Source organism: Salmo trutta, chromosome 6, assembly GCF_901001165.1.
Source record: "Salmo trutta chromosome 6, fSalTru1.1, whole genome shotgun sequence".
NCBI classification, from domain to species: Eukaryota; Metazoa; Chordata; class Actinopteri; order Salmoniformes; family Salmonidae; genus Salmo; species Salmo trutta.
In genome coordinates, this window is record NC_042962.1 from 56,526,968 (window position 1) to 56,544,895 (window position 17,928).

The 17,928-nt window shown below is 48.0% G+C and overlaps 1 protein-coding gene across 1 annotated transcript in view; it reads right to left on the reverse strand.

Annotated features, from left to right (window-relative positions):
* Nucleotides 1-17,928, reverse strand: part of LOC115196371 (tetraspanin-7-like) — a 36,625-nt gene that overhangs the window by 9,845 nt on the left and 8,852 nt on the right. The gene's annotated exons all lie outside the window — the stretch shown is intronic.

The window sequence follows — 17,928 nt, forward strand, 5'->3', positions numbered from 1 at the left end:
TACAAATTCCATTAAGTAGATGGGAACTGTGAACATTTATTTCAATGGCAAACAGCCTTCATGGGATATCTTGATTTTTCCACCATCTTTGGCCCTACTCATGAATGATGACTGATTCCTGACCATGTATCGTGACCAGGAAAAACTCCATATTCATAAGGCGAAAAACAATTTTTTTCAGAGAAGGTTAGTAGAACTTACACCACAGGTTAGGATAATTAATGCAGCAGGTTAGGAGACCGAGGTTAAGGTTAGGAAATGGGTTAGGTTTAGCGAAAATGCTCTCCTAACCTACTATGAAAATCACTTTGTATTGAAGTGGCGTAAAAAGAGTGACTGAGTGAGTGGCGTGAAAAGAGTGACTGTTGGGTGGCCTTCCAAAAGCCCACCCAACACCAGCATGCATTAGTCGCTGTTGACTGAACGCTTTGCTCTCTCTATGATATACACACTAGATGACTCATAGGTGACGCTGTGTTGAAGCAACCGCACCTCCATCTTGGCTCTAACCCTGGGTTATGATGCATTTTGTCAGTGCATCATACAAAACCATCTTCCCATTCTTTTATGTTGTTGTTATATTTGTGTGTTTCTACTAGTGCTTATTATGTGCACCCAATGATGTATATAAACCCTGGATTGTGAATTCTATGTATTATCCATTGAGAGGCTTTGAAGCCACCTGTCGACCATATTGGCACTCCCCAGTAGAACCAGTCCTCCATAGGAATACATGGGATGCTACTGTATTTCAGTTAAATGTTTCAAGAACATGTATTTAAGTATTTTTTTTGTTGAAGTAACATTAGTAATAAAACAAATTATACTTTAAGGAAAATGTTTTCATAAATTGTGTAGAGCCCTCTAGTAGTGTGTTCTTGAACCAGCAGATGGTGCTGTGGGTATTGGTAAAGACTGGAATTAGGTATTTTATTAGGATCCCCATTAGCTGTTGCAAAAGCAGCAGCTACTCTTCCTGGGGTCCACACAGAACATGAAACATAATACAGAATGACATAATACAGAACATCATTAGACAAGAACAGCTCAGCAGTGGCACGTCCACCTGTCCAGAGGAGAAGATGAGGAAAAAAATCATAAAAACTGTTCTGAACAGTGTGAGATTGTGGGTCTAGAAAGGAAGGCTACTACTGGTAACCTAACCTCAACGTGTACCTGGTAAATTATTATTTTTCTTTAACCTTTATTTAACTAGGCAAGTCAGTTAAGAACAGATTCTTATTTACAATGACGGCCAACCCCGGCCAAACCCTAACCCGGACGACGCTGGGCCAATTGTGCACCGTCCTATGGGACTCCCAATCACAGCCCATGGTGATACAGCCTGGAATTGAACCAGGGTCTGTAGTGACACCTCTAGCACTGAGATGCAGTGCCTTAGACCGCTGCGCCACTCAGGAGCCCCACATATACACAAAAAACATGACAGATATGAATCTCCTCCTACATATCATTAAATGAATGTGGATTGAAAAGTGGGTTAATGTATTCACTTTGGGGATTTGGGGTCCTTATTCAAAGCAGGGGTTCCACTCAAGGACTGGGTTCTCCATGGAGTTCCTCTCTATATCTCTCCATTATTATTAATATATGCATATTTCAGTCATTAATTAACAGCATATGTGTGGTAGGGAAGATCAGGAATCAGGATTACATCTAAAATGACAATAACTGGAGTTCCTTTCTTTGTAAAACCAGTTAGCAGGTCGCAGGGTTGGGTCAAGGTTTTCTTCATAGTTAAGGCGGCTAGTCGTCCCTTACTAGCATAGCAATGACATCACTGAAGAAACTATCCCCCCTGCCCTCAACCATAACTAAATATGCTTATCTTATCTCACCTTATAGCTTCTCTGGTAGAAGCTCACTCCTTCCTTACACAAGCCAGAAGGCGTTGGCACAGCTGGTGTGAAATGTGAACGCAGTGCTCTGCCATAAATATCAGCCTATTCAATTTAACCAGGCAAGTCAGTTAAGAATAAATTATTATTTACAATGACGGCCTAGACACAGTGGGTTAACTGCCTTGTTCAGGGGCAGAACAACAGATTTTTACGTTGTCAGCTCAGGGATTTGATCTAGCAACCTTTCGGTTACTGGCCCAACACTCTAACCACCAGGCTACCTGCCGCCCCAAACCAATATGTGTCTAACCCACACTGAACAGCACCAGAGGAAGACTTTATCGGAGAGATCTATATCAAAGATGGTGGATAAATAAAGAGGTCCCACTCAGGCCGTTTACCATTGAAAGAAATGGTCACATTTCTGGTCTGCTTAAGGGGTGGCTCTCCCATAGGCCCCAATGCATTAGCAGCTGGGTCTGGTCTGCTTAGTTCATTGACTGTACATGAACCAGAAAAAAGTCCCCCCCCCCAAGATCGGTGTGTCTCATGGCCATGCTAATGAGATACCAGAGCTGCATGCTGCTGAGGCACAGAAATAACTGCATCACCACAGTTTCAGACCAGGAAGGAGTGCATGGTAGTAGTGGCACAGCTAAGAAATTCCCTTATCATTGCTATGCCTCATGGTTAACATGACAACGAACACGGCAGAGAGGAAGCACATGGAAAAAGGCTACCTAACCACTGATACAGGGTCAGGTATTTTGTCATTCCCCTGATGGTTAAGTTTAGGATAGGAGTTAGAGAGATCTGATCCTAGATCTGTGGTAAAGGGCAACATCTACCTCGAGCAGTGGCACAGCGTCTGCATCCCAAATGGCACCCTATTCCCTACATAGTGCACTTCTCATAGGGCTCTGGTCAAAAGTAGTGCACTGTATAGGGAATAGGGTGCCATTTGGGAAGCGTCACCTCCCTGTAGCCACCATGCGTTGGGAAATGTTGTTGTGATTCTGAGCATGTCTGGCGCTGGCCGTGCGTCAGAGGCCCGCTGACACATACAGAGCAGCCTGCCTTCCCCCCTCACTGTCTGCCTGCCTCCCTCCCTGCCCCCTCCCTGTCTGCCATTCTCCCTCCCTCCCTGGCTCCCTCCCTGGCTCCCTCCCTGGCTCCCTCCCTGGCTCCCTCCCTGGCTCCCTCCCTTGCTCCATCCCTGGCTCCCTCCCTGGCTCCCTCCCTGGCTCCCTCCCTGGCTCCCTCCCTCCCTGGCTGGCTCCCTCCCTCCCTGGCTCCCTCCCTCCCTGTCTCCCTCCCTGTCTCCCTCCCTGTCTCCCTCCCTGTCTCCCTCCCTGTCTCCCTCCCTGTCTCCCTCCCTCCCTGTCTCCCTCCCTCCCTCCCTGTCTGTCTGTCTGTCTGTCTGTCTGTCTGTCTGTCTGTCTGTCTGTCTGTCTGTCTGTCTGTCTGTCTGTCTGTCTCAATCCCTGTCTGTCTGTCTGCCTGATTACCCAAGAACACAGCATGAGAAGGAACAGCAACACTCTCACAGATGGAGTGAGTCAGACACTGAGAGAGAGAGAGAGAGAGAGAGAGAAAGAGATAGGGAGATGGGGGAGATATATATAGAGAGAGAGACATGGAGAGAAAGGTAGAGTGAGAAACAGAGCACGAAAGAAAGGAAGACAAAGGGAGGGAAGAGAGAGTGTATTTAGTGCGAGATAGAAGAGAGAGAGATTAAAGAGAGCGAGAGATGAGTCACTGCCCGACATGTAGCATGACACTTAGACAGCGCTGTAGAACACATCTGAGAGATAGCATATGAGTGAGTTCTCTCTGTCCCCATCTCATGCCCATCCACTGTCCCTTCTCTAGTAATGTCTGGGAGCAGCGGTAGGTTAATTTCCCTGTAATGGACTGTTCCCCTGTCCTCAGTTTCCTCTCCTCTACAGTGTTCATGTCTTATTCAACGTGACACTATGAATGATTCATGGAGCCATCTGCTGTAGCAAGCGAGGGGCTTCCCTCCCCTACATGCTCCATCAGCAGGGGGTACCGTCCTAGGTAGGAGGGATTAAGGGGAGAGGGTGTGTGTGTGTGTGTGTGTGTGTGTGTGTGTGTGTGTGTGTGTGTGTGTGTGTGTGTGTGTGTGTGTGTGTGTGTGTGTATGTGTGAGGGGACTGACAAAAAGAGCCCCGCTAAAATGAAGCAGAGGCCTGGTGGGGTGTGTTGCAGTCGGCGGCCATATTGGCCTCAGTTAACTCAGCAGGGCTATGTGTTTAAGTATTTATGTGTACTGTATATTATCTCAGCTGGGACGTTACACCACAGTCATGAGACATGCTCATAGGGTTTCAACCCTTTACTGCCGGTTACACTGCACGTGTTTTGGTTACAGTAAAAATAAATTCAACATCTGAAACACAAATGTATACACGATGCTAGATGGCGAAGTCCCTTTACACTGTGATGTACTGTGTGTAGCCTATGTTGATTTTGAGTGAACTAGGGCTTGCAGAGCAGGAATAGGCAAGTCAGCCATTTTACCTATAAACGCTGAAGTTCCCAGTCTGTTAAAGTGAGCCACTTTTATCAGAGTCCGTCACGGATGGTGCACAGAAGCTAGTTTCATTTCAACACCAGATTGGAGTCTTCACACAGCCTGACAGAGGTAATGGAATTCGTCAGCTATGGCAATTTCCCTCCGGACATTCTCCTCATCCGTCTATCACTGCAGCTGCTGGCCTCGCAGAAATACAAAATGAGGTTTGTGAAGATAGTGGTACAACCACATGCTGTTTTTTACTGACGATGGGTTCGAGGTAATATTTCTTGGCAAGCTACCAGCACCCGTATGCAGTCCCAATACATCTGGTCGATGGCAAACCATTTGTGGCTGTTAATATACAGAACGAGAAAGGAACTAGAAATAAGAGCACTATGACAACTCCTCAGACTTTGAACAGGTTCCATCCTGATGGGCAGATTCATGTTGTTTTCTGTGACAACAGAGTAAGGCAGACGCCAGGACAGCATGGGGTCACCACTGTCACCACTCAGAGGATTAGGATGAACCGTGGGGGACTTTTATGTCATGACGTTGTTCCAAGCAGAGTTGCCTCTGAAGGTTGAGCTCTAAATGTTTTTTCATGTCAGGATTGCTCATATCCAGAGACACTTTGATGTAGATGAAATGTAATGTAGCGCCCTATTTGGCTGAGCTAGATTAAAAAGATCCACAGCTCACCCCAAACTTTTCTAGACAAGACGAGACTTCCAAGAACTGAGGTGGCACGATATGTACTCTAGTGTGATTTCACTTTCACGTCTCACAGTGTGACACGTAGAGGTGTCAGAATCCTGTCCTAGAGCTGAGGTACTGGGCCGACAGCAACAACGGTTCAACCTGTTTTGATTGTCTTACTTATTGCTCTCTTCAAGCACTCTCCTGACTCCCCCCAAAAGAGTGGCCCAGTGATACCAGGAACAATCCACAGAAAAACACTAACAGGAAGAGATTTGTCACCAAACAATAATGAATAATTGATTCGATTTAGAGAGTTTTTCCAGATGCTCAGACTAGACGCTTCACATTGTGTAAGAGGAAACACACGTCATCCACCACCACTGGGCGGGGACTGTGATTGGAGGTGCCTCTATGTATAAATGAGACGGCTGGGGCCGAGGCCTGACTAATGGTCTGACCATCTGCCCTGGCAGGTGCACTGACGCTCATGCAAACATGAGACGACATCGCACCTTTATGCTGTGCCACTGTGAGCTGCAGGAAGAGCCTTTGAGCTAGAGCTTTAGCTTCGGTAGAAATACAGTAAGGGGAACATGATGAAAAGACACACATGCAAGGCATTTAGGTAGGAGACCCCCTTGGATCATTATTATTCTGTATCTGAAAGCCAAGCAAGGCACTTGTGTTTGCTTTGGTGTTGCATCAACAGGAATTGCTGCTCTGTTCTGTTTTGCTCTGTTCTGCTCTGCTCTGTTCAGCCCTGTTCTGTTCTGTTATGTTCAGCTCTGTTGTGCCCAGTTCTTTTCTTTTCTGCTCTGCACTACTCTGTTCTGCTCTGTTCTGTTCGGTTCTGCTCTGTCCTGCTCTGTTTGGTTCTGCTCTGTTTCTTTGGATCCTGATGTTCCTGGAGCAGGGAAGCAGGGGGAGCCACACCCCTATGTTCCCTGTAGGATTCCAGCCACTCACAGATGGACTACAGTCACACTCCATCCTCCCCTGGGAGCCAGCTAAACAACACTGAGCCACTTCCTGACAGATTAAACACAGCACATTAATGATGCCTGGAGGAAACCACCAACAACAACAGAACAGACACCTTTAACAAGCCACTCATCTGGCTCACACCGTCTCATCCAGCTTTCTCCTTTAAAAACAACACGGCTACAATCAAACCAGACAGACAAAAGAATCTGTGGGAGATACAGTGACTCAGTGTGTCCCCAGAACAGTCGCTCAGTGGATGGCAGAGCGGGAGAAATGGCAGGGAGGGTGATGTAGAAATGAAAAGAGCACATTAGATTTGAAAGGGGAAGCGCACCCCTCCTTCTCCTCTTAGCACAGACATGATCAAAGGCACTGTTGTTCTATGGGCTCTCAAAGCCAGGCTCTTATAGTTGAATCTCGTTCAAATAAAATGCTTTTTTTTTTGTTATTTATTTGTTTACTTTAGGATGGGGGGGTTGAAGGGGGACTAGAACCAGAGTGAAAACGAAACCCCAATCTGAATTTTGTTACAGAAATGTATTTATTGAAACTCCAATGTGGTGTTCAAGAAATGTTATGTTGCATAACTGACAGCCCACATGAAGAAATGCTTACTATAGAATTCTGTAGTATACTGTAGAATACTATACTACACACTGTAGTATCCCTCAATCATGTGTAGTACTTACTATAGAATTGTGTAGTACACTGTAGAATACTATTGTTAATACTACAGTATTATCCCCCAAAAAAACACAATGTCCGCAAAAACACTACAGTCCGTAAAAACACTACAGTTTAACTATAGTAACAGTACAGTATTTAATTTGCATATAACCTGCCTATTCCCCTCCTCCATATGCCAATTTGTGCCAGCCATAAATGAGAAACCTACATGCCAAGTACAGTATAGACCATATATTGTGTTATAGAAAAGAACTGAAGCTCTCAGCTATCCATTCAGACTCCAGTCCTACCTACCTACAGGTTATGGAAAATCAACTCTTTTAGAATTTGTCCAGTAGGATAATAAAAGATAATAAAACAAAAACACTATAGCAAATACTACAGCAATGTCTGCAAAAACACTATAGTAAATACTACAGTAATGTCTGCAAAAACACTACAGTAATTAATGTGTGCGTGCATGACAGCATGGATCAGAACGTTTGATGTCGCCTGATGGCAGCCCTAACAGTATTACAATGATTGCTTTGTTGCGGGCCATTAAATTCACTTAGTCTGTGTAGTGAGTGATCAATAACATTCACCTCTGAAATACAAACATTCTACTCCAGAGGACTTTGGTGTTTCTAGAGTGAATCTGTGCTTCTAATGTAACCAGCTGGAACTACAACAATGATAGAACTCCAAGATGACTCTGTAATGCAAGTTGATGGGGGTCAACGACAGAATTCTCTACATCATTGGAGGTAATGAACACAGACAAAGAAGACAAGACGGGAAGTGTTGTGCTCGTCAAGGTGGATAATGACATCCTAAAATGGTCCTTAAAGCGACAGCCATATTGTGCATCCTTGGCTGAGCACACCACAGGCCTCCTTCTCTGCACTACTCTTCAGACCCAGAGGGATTGTCTGAGCTTCCGAAGTGGAAAAGGAAGATGGAAATGATTGCATTTATACTGTACATTAGGGTTGACTACTCTGAGCTATACAGTAGTAGCTGAAACAGCTAGCAGAGACTGAAGGTAAGGGTACCTCTCAACCATGGTTTATATGTAAATGCCTGTTCACTTTTGATTAATGAGAGGGAAGGAGAGGGAGAGAGAGACAAAGAGAGAGGGAGAGAGAGACAGAGAGGGAGAGAAAATGTGAAAGAGAAACAATCGGAGAAGGCAGAACGAGGGGGATAGAGAGAAAGAGGGGGATTCACATCATTCACTGGTGCTGGCAGGGTTTCTGAGTTGGACTGATCATTAGCTCATTAAAGGCTCAAAATGGTACCAAGTAAAGTACGATGCTTGGGAATTTAACTATAAGCTCAACAAGGCTCCCTTGCTCTCTCAGAAAAGCTGTGGGTCCATTCTACAGTGAAGGAACCAAACTAAACCAGGCAGTACACAGAACCAACGGGGGAGTTCATCTCCATGGCAACGGCAGTCTCAGCAGCCCGCCTGCCTGCCAGCCAGCCTGCGTGGCCATGAGAGTTACTATTGTGCTGTGTTGGTCTCACTATAACCTGCCATTGTCCCTGTTTTCACACCCAATACTTTTCTTCTGCGCCATGTTGTTATTGGATAGGTGTGATAACAGTCAGCCTGGCAGGCAGCAGTGTTGTTATTGGATAGGTGTGATAACAGTCAGCCTGGCAGGCAGCAGTGTTGTTATTCGATAGGTGTAATAACAGGTAGCCTGGCAGGCAGCAGTGTTGTTATTGGATAGGTGTAATAACAGGCAGCCTGGCAGGCAGCAGTGTTGTTATTGGATAGGTGTAATAACAGGCAGCCTGGCAGGCAGCAGGGTTGTTATTGGATAGGTATAATAACAGGCAGCCTGGAAGGAAGCAGTGTTGTCATTGGATAGGTGTAATAACAGGCAGCAGTGTTGTTATTGGATAGGTGTAATAACAGGCAGCAGTGTTGTTATTGGATAGGTGTAATAACAGGCAGCAGTGTTGTTATTGGACAGGTGTAATAACAGGCAGCAGTGTTGTTATTGGATAGGTGTAATAACAGGCAGCAGTGTTGTTATTGGATAGGTGTAATAACAGGCAGCCTGGCAGGCAGCAGTGTTGTCATTGGATAGGTGTAATAACAGGCAGCAGTGTTGTCATTGGATAGGTGTAATAACAGGCAGCAGTGTTGTTATTGGATAGGTGTAATAACAGGTAGCCTGGCAGGCAGCAGTGTTGTCATTGGATAGGTGTAATAACAGGCAGCAGTGTTGTTATTGGATAGGTGTAATAACAGGCAGCAGTGTTGTTATTGGATAGGTGTAATAACAGGCAGCAGTGTTGTTATTGGATAGGTGTAATAACAGGTAGCCTGGCAGGCAGCAATGTTGTTATTGGATAGGTGTAATAACAGGCAGCAGTGTTGTTATTGGATAGGTGTAATAACAGGCAGCCTGGCAGGCAGCAGTGTTGTCATTGGATAGGTGTAATAACAGGCAGCCTGGCAGGCAGCAGTGTTGTTATTGGATAGGTATAATAACAGGTAGCAGTGTTGTTATTGGATAGGTGTAATAACAGGTAGCCTGGCAGGCAGCAGTGTTGTTATTGGATAGGTGTAATAACAGGCAGCAGTGTTGTTATTGGATAGGTGTAATAACAGGCAGCAGTGTTGTTATTGGATAGGTGTAATAACAGGCAGCCTGGCAGGCAGCAGTGTTGTTATTGGATAGGTGTAATAACAGGTAGCCTGGCAGGCAGCAGTGTTGTTATTGGATAGGTGTAATAACAGGTAGCAGTGTTGTTATTGGATAGGTGTAATAACAGGTAGCCTGGCAGGCAGCAGTGTTGTTATTGGATAGGTGTAATAACAGGTAGCCTGGCAGGCAGCAGTGTTGTTATTGGATAGGTGTAATAACAGGCAGCCTGGCAGGCAGCAGTGTTGTTATTGGATAGGTATAATAACAGGTAGCCTGGCAGGCAGCAGTGTTGTCAATGGATAGGTGTAATAACAGGCAGCAGTGTTGTTATTGGATAGGTGTAATAACAGGCAGCCTGGCAGGCAGCAGTGTTGTCATTGGATAGGTGTAATAACAGGCAGCAGTGTTGTTATTGGATAGGTGTAATAACAGGCAGCAGTGTTGTTATTGGATAGGTGTAATAACAGGCAGCAGTGTTGTCATTGGATAGGTGTAATAACAGGCAGCAGTGTTGTCATTGGATAGGTGTAATAACAGGCAGCTTGGCAGGCAGCAGTGTTGTTATTGGATAGGTGTAATAACAGGCAGCCTGGCAGGCAGCAGTGTTGTTATTGGATAGGTATAATAACAGGTAGCCTGGCAGGCAGCAGTGTTGTCATTGGATAGGTGTAATAACAGGCAGCAGTGTTGTCATTGGATAGGTGTAATAACAGGCAGCCTGGCAGGCAGCAGCGTTATTATTGGATAGGTGTAATAACAGGCAGCAGCGTTGTTATTGGATAGGTGTAATAACAGGCAGCAGCGTTATTATTGGATAGGTGTAATAACAGGCAGCAGCATTGTTTGGGTTATGCACTGCCTGGCTCTCCAGTCCCACTTAGGTATTAGCAGCATCCATTTTCTCCTCTGCCTGTGCCCTGTGAGACTTCCTGGTATGGGATAGATAAGATATACTTCATATTGTTTACATATCTCCAGTGGAGGCATGGTGTATGGAAATAAGCCTGTTTTTAATTGACCTGGAGTCCAGCGTGACATTAGGCCTTGTGAGTCGCTAGCTAGCACAAAGCCGACACAAATGTTTCCCAACAGGTGACAAGCCAGCCTGTGAGGAGCCTGTTCCCCTCCACCTGCAGAGTCAGGTGGCTGTCAGTGTGACCCCCAAACGGTTGTCCGAGACATTTTATTGGCGCACAATTCACAGTGGAGGTGCCGTAGCCCATACCACAGTGGAGGTGCCGTAGCCCATACCACAGTGGAGGTGCTGTAGCCCATACCACAGTGGAGGTGCCGTAGCCCATACCACAGTGGAGGTGCCGTAGCCCATACCACAGTAGAGGTGCGTAGCCCATACCACAGTGGAGGTGCCGTAGCCCATACCACAGTGGAGGTGCGTAGCCCATACCACAGTGGAGGTCCGTAGCCCATACCACAGTGGAGGTGCCGTAGCCCATACCACAGTGGAGGTCCGTAGCCCATACCACAGTGGAGGTGCCGTAGCCCATACCACAGTGGAGGTCCGTAGCCCATACCACAGTGGAGGTCCGTAGCCCATACCACAGTGGAGGTGCCGTAGCCCATACCACAGTGGAGGTGCCGTAGCCCATACCACAGTGGAGGTGCCGTAGCCCATACCACAGTGGAGGTCCGTAGCCCATACCACAGTGGAGGTGCCGTAGCCCATACCACAGTGGAGGTCCGTAGCCCATACCACAGTGGAGGTGCTGTAGCCCATACCACAGTGGAGGTGCCGTAGCCCATACCACAGTGGAGGTGTCGTAGCCCATACCACAGTTGAGGTCCGTAGCCCATACCACAGTGGCCTTGCTGACACAGGGTCACAGAAGCACATTCTGGGTTCTGCAGGCCTATGTGTTTACAAACATACTGGACATTTCTGAGGTTCTTGCTTTCAGGGACTGGGCGAGAACATTGGAAAGACAGTTGCCTATCTGGAGGAGGATATCGTCTTGTTTAAAAGTCTTTTGAAGGGCACCATAGTGATTCATCTTATTGTCACAAAATGAGCCGTGTTGAATAGACCAAACTGCAGCGGGAATATGGATACTCATATTTTAATTTTTAAAAAAGGAGTAAAGCATCCACTGGAAAAAAAACAATACACACGACAGGAACAGTCTTACAGGCATACAAAAACGCAGTGCAAGAACAATCCCCCACAAATGACAAACACAAACACACCCTAATATATGGGACTCTCAATCAAAGGCAAATAGACCACACCTGCCTTCAATTGAGAGTCCCCACCCTAATTAACTAAAGATAGAATACATGAATCTCAAACAGTGCCCAAAAAACCCCGGAATACTTAAATCAAATGCCCTTACTACAAAAACACCACCCCGAACCACATAAACCAAATACCCTCTGCCACGTCCTGACCAAACTACAATGACAATTAACCCTTATACTGGCCAGGACGTGACAGTACCCCCCCCCTAAAGGTGCTAACCCCGGAAGCACCTCAAGAAAAACAAAAAAAACCCAAACAACAACAAAAAATCCCCCCTAAACTAAAGGGAGGGAAGGGAGGGTGGCTGCCGTCAACGACGGCACTGTGCTACACCCCCCCTCCCCAACCCACCTATATCTGGAGGTGGCTCCGGTTCTGGCAGTTCCGGGCAGACGGGCCACTCGGGCTGGGCCCGAGGACAGTCGGGCCACTCTGGCAGACCCGGAGGGAAGTCGGGCCACTCTGGCAGACCTGGAGGGCAGTCGGGCCACTCTGGCAGACCCGGAGGGCAGTCGGGCCACTCTGGCAGACCCGGAGGGCAGTCGGGCCACTCTGGCAGACCCGGAGGGCAGTCGGGCCACTCTGGCAGACCCGGAGGGCAGTCGGGCCACTCTGGCAGCTCCGGGCAGTCGGGCCACTCTGGCAGCTCCGGGCAGTCGGGCCTCTCTGGCAGCTCCGGGTAGTCGGGCCACTCTGGCAGCTCTGGGCAGTCGGGCCACTCTGGCAGCTCCGGGCAGTCTGGCCACTCTGGCAGCTCCGGGCAGTCTGGCCACTCTGGCAGCTCCTGACTAGTGGGGGGCTCTGGCGACTCTTGACTGACGGGCAGCTCTGGCGACTCTTGACTGATGGGCAGCTCTGGCGACTCTTGACTGACGGGCAGCTCTGGCGACTCTTGACTGACGGGCAGCTCTGGCGACTCTTGACTGACGGGCAGCTCTGGCGACTCTTGACTGACGGGCAGCTCTGGCGACGCTTGACTGACGGGCAGCACTGGCGACTCTTGACTGACGGGCAGCACTGGCGACTCTTGACTGACGGGCAACACTGGCGACTCTTGACTGACGGGCAGCACTGGCGACTCTTGACTGACGGGCAGCACTGGCGACTCTTGACTGGTGGGGCTGAACTGATGCACTAGAAGCCTTGTGCGTGGGGCTGGTACTGGACGTGCCAGCCCGGAGGTACTCACTTCCGAGAAAGCACGAGAGGCAGGAACCGGAAAGACTGGGCCATGGAGGCGCGCAGGTGGCCGTGATCGCACCGCCTGCACAGCCCATCCTGGCTGGATGAGACTAGTAGCCCTGCACGAGTGGGGTGCTGGTGCAGGGCGGACTGGGCTGTGCGTGCGTATAGGCGAGATATTGCGCACCTCAGCGATACATGGCGCTCTCCACCTCCTACGCTCCTCCATGTACTCACGGGTAGCTGGCTTATGGTTCTTCCTAGACCTAGCCAAACTACCTGTGTGCCCCCCCAAAAAAAAATCTTGGGGGTGCCTCTCCGGCTTCCTCGCCATGGCTTCAAACCGCCGCCTCTCAGCCTTCGCTTTCTCGATCTCTTCCCGTGGGCAACGGTATTCCCCAGCCTGATGCCAAGGTCCAGCCCCATCCAAAATCTCCTCCCAAGTCCATCTTTCCCCATAGTCCATATACTGAGCGTGCCGCTCCTCTCTCCGCTGCTTGGTCTTGGTTTGGTGGGGGATTCTGTCACAAAATGAGCCGTGTTGAATAGATTTGATTTGTGACAAGCGAACTGTTAAACTACTGTACATTTCCCATAATGACAATCAGTAGCGATGTGAAAGAGTTAAATGACCTAGACATTGAGAATGCGTTTGTTGGGTGAGCGTCCAAATCACCACATGCTAAACATAGCTGAGATGCTAACATCTGCCTACTCACTCTACTGTGTTCACTCACACATAGGGAATTATGGAGAGCGATCAAAGTCAATCCAAAGCATTCAGCACCTCCTCCCTGGCTGCAGGCTAATTTTAGGCCATATTTCATTACCAGCAACATGTAAAGCCCTGACTAAGAGTCAGAGACACTGTTTGTTCAACGTCTATTGGTTCTAAATCTAACACACCACACAATTACTGGAATTTTCAGCCACCTTGGAATTCCTCAATCACAGACTAATTGGTTGGATGGCCAGGACTGGATGACCTCTGTGGCTATTTGACCTTTGAACCCCACTCGGTTGGAAGTCTGAAGGGAAGTTCTTAATGAGATATTTTCTAGCTGCCTCAGTGATGGGCAGTTTGCCGGCTGCCCGGAGAGATCTATACGCACCGAGACCAGAAGTTCATCACTCTAAATCCCTTACTTTCTTCAGTCTCGTGTAGTGTTACTGTAGGCCTTAGGCTCTTTTATTAATCATCTCTTCTGCAAGGGAGGCGAGGTCTTATTCATTCAATTCCCCTGTAACCTTCACTCTCCCAGTGTTTAAAGGGTCAATCCGCAGTTGAAACAATAACAAAGTGTTCACCCCGCCACTGTTTTGGTAAAAAGCTGAGGGGTGGTGCTGGAGAAATGTAACCACTCTCAAATTAATAGACAGAGCTATATATGCCAAATGACTCATATCAAAAGTATCATTTTAACCATGTTTTGAGGCTTTACAGTGTTTGTTTACATTTACTTTGTTTACAAACATTGGAGTAAAACAAGGTTTTATTGCGAGTTCTGACGGGATACGACAGTTGAACGAACCTCATGAGGCTTTTATAAGTTATATTCTTCACGAATCAATGGGTACATATCATTAATATACGAGTTAAAAAAAAATGAATGTTGCAACTGCAGATTGACCCATTTACGTTGTTTTCCCTTTCTGAGAAGAAAATAAGTGACCTTTGGACCAGTGTAAATGCTGTCGCCAAGCAACCAATGTAACTAAGCGGTGCCAGGCCAGATCCAGATCAGATCCAGGCAGCTCCTATCAGACAGATTTAATGCATTACCTGTTCGCTAACACAGCCGCGGCTAAGCCTTACACATTGTAAGCTTTAGCTGGAGCTTCTAAGGCCTAGCTTTCAGCCTGGAGACCAGAGGTTGCTTCCTCTTCCTCTTGAGGGCTTCAGTAATGGGATTCAGACAGAGGTGAGCTAGCTAGGCTAATGTCGGTCTGAGGAGGGAGTCCACCAGACGGTGGAGATCATGATAGCGTTGAGGGGGATTTGTAATGAATACTGAGAAACAGATAAATGTAGGATCTTAATTTGATCAACCTGTTGCAGGACACCAATTTCAGGTTTAAAAAGGCTTCTGAAGTTTGTAATTTCCACTTTTCCAATTTTCCCGTAAGAATTTTTTTTATTATTAACCCCTACAAAAATGTCCATTAATTATAATCCACATAATAATTCACATTTCCTGTTGCTGCAGGATTATTTTCCTGCTGTATCAAACTGGCTCAAATGAAGATCCCACATCTGTATGAGCAGCACTAACAGAGTGGACAAGGAGGCGACTACTGATATGGTTGCCTGGGAGATGTGTGCTGGGCTGGTGCAACTGTTTGTCTCTGTTAACCATCCTTCTAGCTGGCTAAAGTAGATGGGTAAAGGTTTTAACTGTCACAACTTCTGCCGAAGTCGATGCCCCTCCTTGTTCGGGTGGTGCTCGGCGTTCGACGTCACCGGTCTTCTAGCCATCATTGATCCAGTTTTCATTTTCCATTGGTTTTGTCTTGTCTTCCTACACACCTGGTTCCAATCCCATTCATTACATGTTGTGTATTTAACCCTATGTTTCCCCCTCATGTCCTTGTCAGAGATTGTTTGTTTGTTTGTTATGTGCTCGTGTATTTTGTATTGGTGTGCGACGGGTTATTTTTACCCATGTTATTTTAATTATGTACGTTGGTTTTGGAGTTTTTTTTAAATTTCTTTATTAAACTACTCCAGTTTTACCAAGTTGGTTTCTCCTGCGCCTGACTTCCCTGCCACCTACACACACAACGTTGACAGAATCTCTGACCAACCATATGAAGTCAGCAGGAGAAGGTACCCCGGACATGGAGGTGGAGGAGCGCATCCAGGAGCATGCGGAAAAGCTTCACCATCTATGCGCCGCCATGGATCGCGTTGTCCAGAATATGGACCGCTGGGAGAGACAGGGAGTTCTTCCAGCGCCTCCACCAGCCCAACCGGGGTCTATCCTGAGCACCCCTTTTCAACCTGAACCCGGTGGCATCCATCTATCTATGCCTCAGGGGTACGACGGAAATACTGCCAGCTGCCAGGGTTTCCTCCTCCAATTAGACCTTTATCTGGCCACGGTCCACCCAGTTTCATCTGACCGTGAAAAGAGTTTCGCCCTCGTCTCGTGCCTCACCGTGAGAGCCCTGGAGTGGGCCAGCGCTGTGTGTGGAGGGAGAGATGCGGCGTTGGACCATTATGAGGAGTTCACCCGCCGTTTTCGGGCAGTCTTCGACCACCCACCCGAGGGCAGAGCGGTGGGTGAGCGCCTCTACCATCTGAGGCAGGAGACGAGGAGCGTCCAGGATTTTGCCCTGGAGTTCAGGACCCTGGCAGCCGGTACAGGATGGAATCACAGGGCCCTGATCGACCATTACCGCTGCAGTCTGAGTGAGGACGTCCATCGGGAGCTGGCCTGCAGAGACCCCACCCTCACCTTCGACCAGCTGGTGGATCTGTCCATCCGGCTGGACAACCTGCTGGCTGCTCGCGGACGTCCAGATCGGGGTCTGGTGGTTCCATCCTCCCGCACCCCCTCTCCTATACCCATGGAACTGGGAGGGTGCACAGGGAGACCGGAGGGGGTTCCCGCTCGTGCACCATCTGTGGCCGCAGAGGTCACACTGCTGGTCGGTGCCGGGTAGGTTCCTCTGGGAATCGAGGTAGCAGGCAGGGCGCTCTGGCGCCACCCCAGGTGAGTAGGCACCATTCTCATCCAGAGCCCTCTGTTGCACATATATTTGTGTCTGTTACTTTTCATGATTTTTTAAAATGTATTTAAAAAAATAATAATTTTACCCGCATTCCCAGCATAAGGCGCTAGTAGATTCAGGCGCAGCTGGGAATTTCATTGATCAAGCTTTTGCTCATAGTTTAGGGATCCCCATTGTACCTGTGGATGTGCCTTTCCCCGTTCACACCTTAGATAGTCGACCATTAGGGTCAGGGTTGATCAGGGAGGCCACAGCTCCTTTGAGTATGGTGACGCAGGGGGGGTCACAAGGAAAAAATTTGTATTTTCCTTATTGACACTCCTGCGTATCCTGTGGTGCTGGGCCTACCTTGGTTAACTAGTCATAACCCCACTTTTTCTTGGCCACAGAGGGCTCTCACGGGGTGGTCGCGAGAGTGCTCAGGTAGGTGTGTAGGGGTTTCCGTTGGTGCTACTATGGTGGAAAGTCCAGACCAGGTCTCCACCGTGCGCATTCCCCCCGACTATGCCGATTTGGCTCTCGCCTTCTGTAAAAAGAAGGCGACTCAATTACCACCTCATCGACAGGGGGATTGTGCGATAAATCTCCTGGTAGACGCTGCACTTCCCAGGAGTCACGTGTATCCCCTGTCGCAAGCGGAGACGGTGGCTATGGAGACATATGTCTCCGAATCCCTGCATCAGGGGTACATTCGGTCCTCCATTTCACCCGTCTCCTCGAGTTTCTTTTTTGTGAAGGAGAATGATGGAGGTCTGCACCCGTGCATTGATTATCGAGGTCTCAATAAAATCACAGTGGGGTACAGTTACCCGCTACCTCTGATCGCCACGGCGATTGAGTTAATGCACGGGGCGCGCTTCTTCACTAAACTGGATCTCAGGAGTGTGTACAACCTGGTGCGTATCCAAGAGGGAAACGAGTGGAAGACAGCATTTAGTACCACCTCAGGGCATTATGAGTACCTCGTCATGCCGTACGGGTTGAAGAATGCTCCATCAGTCTTCCAATCTTTTGTAGACAAGATTTTCAGGGACCTGCACGGGCAGGGTGTAGTGGTGTATATCGATGACATTCTGATATACTCCGCTACACACGCCAAGCATGTGTCCCTGGTGCGCAGAGTGCTTGGTCGCCTGTTGGAGCATGACCTGTATGTCAAGGCTGAGAAATGCCTGTTCTTTCAACAGTCCGTCTCCTTATTAGGGTATCGCCTATCCACGTCAGGAGTGGAGATGGAGAGTGATCGCATTGCAGCCGTGCGTAATTGGCCGACTCCCACCACGGTGAAGGAGGTGCAGCGATTTTTAGGGTTTGCCAATTACTACCGGAGGTTTA